Source organism: Monodelphis domestica, chromosome 7, assembly GCF_027887165.1.
Source record: "Monodelphis domestica isolate mMonDom1 chromosome 7, mMonDom1.pri, whole genome shotgun sequence".
In the NCBI taxonomy this organism is placed as follows: Eukaryota; Metazoa; Chordata; class Mammalia; order Didelphimorphia; family Didelphidae; genus Monodelphis; species Monodelphis domestica.
In genome coordinates, this window is record NC_077233.1 from 169,466,029 (window position 1) to 169,474,081 (window position 8,053).

The 8,053-nt window shown below is 49.4% G+C and overlaps 1 protein-coding gene across 3 annotated transcripts in view; it reads right to left on the reverse strand.

Annotated features, from left to right (window-relative positions):
* CNTFR (ciliary neurotrophic factor receptor) overlaps nucleotides 1–4,325 on the reverse strand; it is a 94,991-nt gene extending 90,666 nt beyond the window's left edge. For 2 of the 3 annotated variants that reach the window (XM_007498858.2, XM_056805996.1), the window contains exon 1: nucleotides 2,604–2,838. The gene's annotated coding sequence lies outside the window, so the exon portion shown is untranslated. Of the gene's footprint in view, nucleotides 1–2,603; nucleotides 2,839–4,062 lie in introns of those variants that run through there. The other variant, XM_056805999.1, reaches the window with a different exon arrangement.
* Between the last annotated feature and the right edge of the window lie 3,728 nt (nucleotides 4,326–8,053).

Genomic DNA, 8,053 nt, shown 5'->3' on the forward strand with positions numbered 1-8,053 from the left:
AATGCTTTAATTCAATAACAGAATTATCACATAGAAAACAGCAGTTTCACAGTGAGAACAACGAAATCACACTAGTCAACTCAGATTCAATCCACAGCTCAGTCCACCAATCTATGATCCCCTAGAGCCCCAAACCGTATTACCAACCCACATACCAGGGTCCTCACAATTGGGGGATGGGGATATTCTTTAAGTATTTATAGGATTCCAGTGGTAGAGACTGACAAAAGTTTTTCCTTTTGCAGAGAGATTGAGATTTGCCTTTAAAAAGAAATGCTGGGCAATGGGAATTGACACACTGACCAGAACCTAAGAAAGGTGTAGGGAGGAAGTCTGTCCCTGGAGAGGTAGTATGAAGGATGAGCACATTTTCCTTTCAAGACCATTTCCAGAAGCAGAAGAAAAGTTGGGGTTAAAGATATCCTAAAATGCCTCCTCTCCTGAGAGAGTTGGGACCCAGGAATCCTGGCTTCTAGTCAAGAGTACAGCAGCCCACAGACCAAATTGCTCTTGACAAGCTTATAGGAAATCTGATTGTATTTCCCAAATAAGCTTAAATCCTCTGGTTTCAATTCCCCCCAACACCTCTCTCTGAGTCCATCCCAAGCTCCTTCCCACCTCCATTATGAGAAATGTTTTTTGGAAAAGGAACTCTGAGTAACAGAAGTTTGTGCTATATATGAGGTCACTCCTCCCAAGACTCAAATGTGTTAAAACTTCCCAGGCCATATCACCATTTCCCCATTCTCAATCTGATACCCTCCCCAAATGAGAAAGGAGTCAAGAACTGGGAGAAAATCATACATGTATGTACAGATCTGAATACTGGCTTCCCAGAAGCCCAAAAGTTTCTCCAAAGGGAAAAAGCAAAAAGGTCACAGATCCTTCCGTGTTCTCTTCCATGGATAAGCTTGGATGCCAAATGAGGAAAAATTGCTGAAAACGGAATTCCCAAATTGGAAGGAAAGTGGTAATGGGGTTTTCCATAAATGCCCCTATTCCCACTCCCACCCTACCACGCCCCCTGGAGGGGACTGGGTCCTGAATCTCAATAGCAGAAAAGTGAGTATCTTAAGTGTCCAACTGTGTGTAAGCTCTAGTGTCCAAATCTATGAATGTATTCAAGTGTCAGCTCCAGCATCCAAGCTCTAATGTCTGAGTGTTTCCAAGTATGAGCGCTTTCATCCAGTCCTGATAAAATGACTCCCCCTCCCCAATTTCATGGTAGGTGGAGGAAGTTCCACCACTGCCTGGAGCCCTAGACATGGGGTGTGGGGGTTGGGGGAACCAAGGCAGGGTAATCATTTCCCATCCACAATTCTGGATATAGAAAAGCAGAAGATTCCTGAATTTCTCATCCCCTACCTTGGCCTTCCCCAAGAATAAACTATAGGATCTGCAAGGAGGGAGGGGTTTGTTGCACATTAAACCCCATCCCCCCCTCACACAGACACCACTCTCTTATAAAATGGGAGAGAAAGAGACCGAGACAGAGACGGAAACAGAAAGAGAAAGAAATCCTGAATCTTCAACAAGGCGTGAAACAGCCCGCCCGGAGCTACTGGGGGGAGAGACTGAAGGAGCTTGAGAGGAGCGAGACACAGAGAGAGCTGTCCGTCCTCTGACCTCCCCTCTGCCACACACACACACACACACACACACTCACGCACAGAAATACACACAAGGAGATATAGACATAGACATGCACAAAACCATTCTGAGACCCCTTTCACCCCCCAGGGACTTTGATGTCCAGATTTAAATTTTCCCGAGGGGGAGGAAGCCCTCCCCCTGGCCCCTAACCCGCCCCCTGCCCCTCCCCCAGCCCAGGGCTGGGGTCACAACGACCCTCCGGCCGCTTCACTTCTTGCCCCCCCCCAACACACATTCCCTCCTCCATCCTCAGGGATTTTCCCAAATCTTAGGGCACAGCTAACTGGAAGGGGGGTTGGGGTGGGGAACAGAGGAGGGAGAAGAGAAGGCGAGGGGTTGGGAGAGGGAAAGCAGAGGGGAGGGGAGGTACCCGTGGGTATCCTACAAGTCTAGCGCCTGAATGGGGAGGGGGGAAGGCGGGGGAAAGTAAAGGGGGGGAAGGGAGGATGGGAGGACAGCTCTGATCGCTGGTCCCGTCCCATCCCCGTGTTCCCCCCTCCCCACACCCCCAAGCCAATTGTCCGGCGCTGCTCGGCCCGGCCACCACACCCTGGCTAGCTCTCTAGCTCGCTCGTTCTTCCCCTCCCTTTCGCTCCCGCTCCAGCTCCGGGGGCCATGGTTTGGGGGACACAAGAGGGGTTTCTCCTTCTGAGCCCCCCTACCCAGTCAACTCGGCCCCCGTCGGAGTTTTCGGGCAAAGTTTCCCTTGAACTTTCCTCGCCCCTCCCGCACTCGCCTGGCTGAGGGGCTCAGAGCCCCCCCTCGGGGGGCGGGGACCCCACGCGTGCCCGACGGCCCCCAGAGCCCCGGGCCGCACCCAACCAGCTCTATAGAGAAGGGCTGCCAGCCGTCAGCCAGTCTGGCCGCCAGCCGCCCGGCCGCCTGCGAATCCCACCCACCCCCAAGCCAGGGGCCCGGACCGGGCGGGGGCCACACAGTCCGGCACTCACCGCGCTCGGAGCTCTGCGTCGCTGCCGCCGCTGCAGCCGCCGCCTCCCTTGGCTGCTCTCCGCCCCAGCGCCGGGCACTGGGGCTGCCCTCGCCGCCCGCTCCCGAGCGCGCTCCTCCCTGGATCCCGTTCCCCGGAGCCCGGCTCCTCGCGCGCCGCCACAGGGGCTGCTGCCGCTGCTGCCAGCACTGCCGCCGCCCTCCCTCCCGCTCTGCACCGGCTCCTCGGGTTTTAAGCTTCTTTAAACTCCCCCCGCCCGGCCCCCCTCCCTCCCCTCGCCCATGTGACCAGGGAGCGCTCGCCGCCCGCCCGCCCGCTCCGCCAGGGCCCGCGCGCCAGCTATTAGCTCAGCCGGCCGCGCGCCGGGCCCCCCCTGCAAGTGTTTCCAGAAATGCGGCTCCGGGACCGCCGTCGCCGCCGCCGCAGCCGTGGCTGCTGGGGCTCAGGCCCCGAGCACCCGCGCACCCACGCGCGGGCACCCACGGTCACGCACAACCGCGCACTCCCAGACTGGCTCGTGATTTCTCTGTCCCGTTTCCTTGCTCTCTCTAACACACACACACGCACACATACACTCCCTGGCCCCTTGTAGTGCTCTCGCGCTGTCTCTCTCATACACACACATACACACACACTCTCACACACGCTCCCTGGCTCTCTCCGACACACACTCACACATGCTCTCCCTGGCGCGCTCTCTCATACACTCATACAGGCTCCCTGGCTCTCGCACACACACTCTCTCTGGCTTTCTCTCTTCTGTTCTCTCTCACTGTCAGCACTCGTGTTCCCTGTCTCTAGTACACACTCAATACTTGTATTAAGCACCTACTATGTGCAAGCACCGGCTTCCTGGCTTACTCTCACAACATATTCTCCTCTCTATTCCTCATCCTTCTTAGACTTCCATTGCTGTCTCGTACCTCGTACACACTTATATCTCTCTCTTTCTCTGTCTCTGTCTCTGTCTCTGTCTCTGTCTCTCTCTCTCTCTCTCTCTCTCTCTCTCTCTCTCTCTCTCACACACACACACACACACAGACATGGGCACCTTCTTAAAAAATCTCTCACTGGTATCCACTCAGGACTAGGCAACACAGGCAGACACCTAGGACACAACACATAGAAAGATGGAAAAGGGTCTCACTTTTTAATATTTTTCCAATAAAAGCACATTTTTAATTCTATAAAATAACACTATGAAAAGTTATTTGTCAGGTTGCATCTGCTTTAGTGATGGGGATGGGGAGGGAAACTAAAATAAAGGCCAATCAAATTTCAAACCTTGCATAGGGCACATAAACTTCTGCTCATACTCCCTGAATCTGACATAAGACTCCTTCCTATGCACACACACAGCACCCTCCCCTACACATACACACACAACACACACGTGTCACATTTACAAGTCCCCTTCTAATAGGAACTTCCATGTCACACACCCATACATAGATACCAACAGGAGCAAATCTCCATCTCTCTCGGGGCCTTAGTTGCCTCCTGCGTAAAACGAGGCACTTGAAGCAGAAGATCGCAGAGGCTCCTTCCAGCCTTTCCAGCTGTCTCATAATGCTGCGCTCCCAGGCGCCCCCTCCATGCCCCAGGCTGGTGCGACGTCGGGACACCTGGACCACGTGCTCGCACTTTGGTTCAGGCTTCTTTCCCTTCTCTCGCGTTCCCCGGCCCTCCCTTCTAGCCGTGGGGCTGAGCCTCTGGACAGAATCTGGAAAAAAGGAAATGAGGTTTTCACACCGTTTGCTACGGGCTCACAGGACTGTCTGGAGATAAGGACTCGGAGCGGGGATTGGCTAGGTCCACGGACCTGGAATGGGACGTAGACCAGGGAATATTAGGGAGCATTGTGCGAGATCGGGCCAGCATCCCTCCCCAGCCGGGACAGAGCTTCTAGATAGCTTCCATTTTTATTCAAACGCGGCTGCCAAGCGGCGGACTCAAAGCTGGAGACCAATCATTTACATATCAATGCCAGAAGGGGAGGGGGGGATCTTTTTAGATGAGATTGAAGCTGGGGAAGGCTGAAGACGAAAAAAGCAAACTCAAGCTTCCAGCCCCTCTTCTGTTCTCCCTTCCTTCTTCTTCCTCCACGTCAAAAGAGAACCTTCGAGAGAAGAATCTGCACCCATTGCTCCTTTATTTCTTTCATCACTTTGTGCTCTCGTCTCCATCCCCTGTATCTCCCCTTAACTCCCATTTTCCCCTCTCCCACTTCCCTGTCTCCATCTCCTACATACTTCATGTGTCTTCCCCAGTGACAGAACTCTGGCAAAGTAAGAAATCTCTTCGGATACAATGAGGCACACAGCATAAGTTTTGTTTTGTTTTTAACCCTTTCCTTATTGTCTTAATATTAATTCTAAGACAGAAGAGCAGCAAGGACTAGGCAATCTGGGTTAAGTGACTTGCCCAGGGTCACTCAGCTAGGAAGTATCTGAGGTCATAATTGAACCCAGGTCCTCCCAACTGAAGGCCTGACACTGTCCACTGTGCTACCTAACTGCCCCAGCATATGTTTTTTAATAAGTTTTTTAAATACAAATTTTAATGCCAGAGATTTTTTGCCTGATAAATCAAGTTACATGCATTTCAAAGAAGGTTTGTCCCTATCTGTGGGTAATAACACTGGGTAGAGATTTTAAAACTTTACCTCATTCCAGTACTTTCAGGACCTGTAATTTCCTCTCCAGTGACTATTCCTTTCACTTATACAGAAGGCAACCAACCCTTCCACAATTTATTAGCTGGTCTGTCTCCCTAATTTGCTATGACTGAAAATTTTATCCCATTTTGACAACCTGGGCAAATTCAGTTAGATTAGTACCTAGATAAAAGACACCCAGACCATTAGTGCAACCTTTAGGTTCTTCAAGAGGCTATACTTTTCTGGCTAAACCTTTCAGAACTCAGGTCACCTTTACTAAATGATAAGGCACAGGATCTAGGTTTTAGTAGAGGAAACTCTTACTTGTCCTGACCCTGGTCCCTATTCTTCATATTCTCTTCTTGCCCCTCATTGCTGTTTCCTTTCATGTACCCATCTTTGCAAGGCTCAGTCCTCCAGATTTCAATTTTTCCATCTCCCCATCCATTGTTTTCTAATCTTTCCATCCTCTTCCCTCAACTCCATATTCAGCCTTACCCAATGTCCATACCCACATTACACCCATATCAACCTCTAATCTCCCCTTTCTCCCTCCCCCCTCACAATTATATACTTACCTGCCAAGTGAGGATGGGAAAGAGGCAGGCTCAGAGAACTTTGGGGTTTCCCACCCTCATCCAATGAGTTGCTCCTCCTCCTTCCCCAGTGGTCTGGAAGGAGTTGGAGCAAGGATGGGGACTCCATGTCCTCACCCGTATTTCTGGGAACAAAGTTCCAGGACATGAGGCTGTTTTTAACTTTCTCTGTGTTCCATGTGCCAGACTTGACTCCCATCCTGCTGAAAGCAGTGACCTTCAGCCAAAGCTTTGTCTCAGCTCCTATCCTTGATTTCTCCTTCTATATCCTATGCAGCGTTAACCAGAGAGCAATAGGAAAATGCATAGTGGGTGTGAAGAGCTTATAGAATATTATCCCAAAAAATTGCACCAGAGAAATAGTCTAAAATCATATTTTACCAAAGAAATATATCATCAGGAAAAGAAGTGAGCTGATCACATACCCATGGGTAGCATCTGATTTACATTGTTGCCTTTACCATTTTAAGAGATCTAGAGAAAAGCCTCCAGCACGTTAGATGGGGCACCTGGTAGAGACTTTCCTTGAGGACTTGGGCAAGAGTTGTGCACATTATGTGAAACTTCAAACAAATTTTTAACTGAACCTTTGGGGAATGGGGGAGTAGGAGTATCCACTTAGTTGAGAATACAGTATCTCTAAGAATCTGTACTGAATATCCTGGGTAGAAAGAACCTATCCCTCACTTTTAACCTCTCAGGACTCTAGACCACTGTTACAAAACTAAATCAGATTGGAAAAAAGGACTAAATTTTGAATTGATGGGAAAGAAGGGTTGAGGGTTGTCAAATTTTGGTCTTCTGACCTCTCTCTTGTTGGAGGATCCCATAAAGTTGATGGTTCCTTCACAATGGTTTCTTTCATCACCTCTAGGAGAGAGAGAGAGACAGACAGACAGGCAGACAGACAGACAGACAGACAGAGACAGAGAGACAGAGAGAGAGACAGAGAGACAGAGAGACAGAGAGACAGAGAGACAGACAGAGAGAGAGAGAGAGAGAGAGAGAGAGACAGAGAGAGAGACAGAGACAGAGAGAGACAGAGAGAGACAGAGACAGAGACAGAGACAGAGAGACAGAGAGACAGAGACAGACAGAGACAGAGAGACAGAGTGAGTGACAGAGAGAGACAGAGACAGAGAGTAACAGAGAGAGACAGAGACAGAGGGGGGGGAGGAAGAGAGAGATAGGAAGAGAGAGAGACACACACACACACAGAGACAAAGAGAGAGGAGGGAGGGAAGGAGAGAGAGGGAGATCGAGAATCAGTCCTAACCTTCTTAGGGGAGTCCTAGCCTAGTCTAAGGGAAAAAAACTTTCTTGATATTCCCCTAACTACAATACTGAGGAATGGTCAGGACATGAAGCCCAGAGGTCAGCAGTATTTTGACAGGTGATATTCAGCTATCAGGTTCCAGACATCTAGCTAACTTGTATCCTCTCCCCTGCAAAAATTTCCAGCACCACTCACTTCCAGACCAGTTATGTCTCCAAGTATGGTGACAAAATTTTGGAAAAGCCCTGGGTTTGACAAGAATGTGGGCAGCAAAGAAAGAGGAAAAGAAAGCATTAAAAGCCAAAGTAGTTTGAATGAGCTCTTGATTCTCTTGAGTCCCTTTTCCCTACTAATTTCAGTGTTGGGAAGGTGGGAAAAGTAATTGGCCCCTTCTGCAGATGAGGAAATTGGATGTCCAGATAGACTGTTGAAATGTCTCTTAGTCAACAAACACCCTTAATCAAGCACAATCTGCACTTAATCAACACTTGTTTAATTAAACTAACCTAACCTAACCACTACTTTGTTGGGGAAGAGTGCTACAGAAAGAGAATAGCACTGAGTCAAAAGACCTGAGTTCTGTCTGGTCCCATTTGTTTTAGTAACTTTGAGCAAGTTCATCTCATCTATAAATTGAAACTGATGGACTAATTTCAGGGATTCCCACAATTTTAGAAATTCTATGCTCAAAAGTTCCCATTCATTCTTCATTTTATATATGCTTGGAGCAGCTAGGTAGCACAGTAAATAGAACGAGAGACCTGGAGTCAACAGAAGCTGAATTCAACTCTGTCCTCTGATACTTCCTAGCTATGTGACCCTGGGAAAGTCACTTAATCCCCATTGCCTACCTATTGCTACTCTTCTGTCTTAGAATTGATACTAAGATAGGTAAAGGTTGGTTGGGGTTTTTTTAAAGC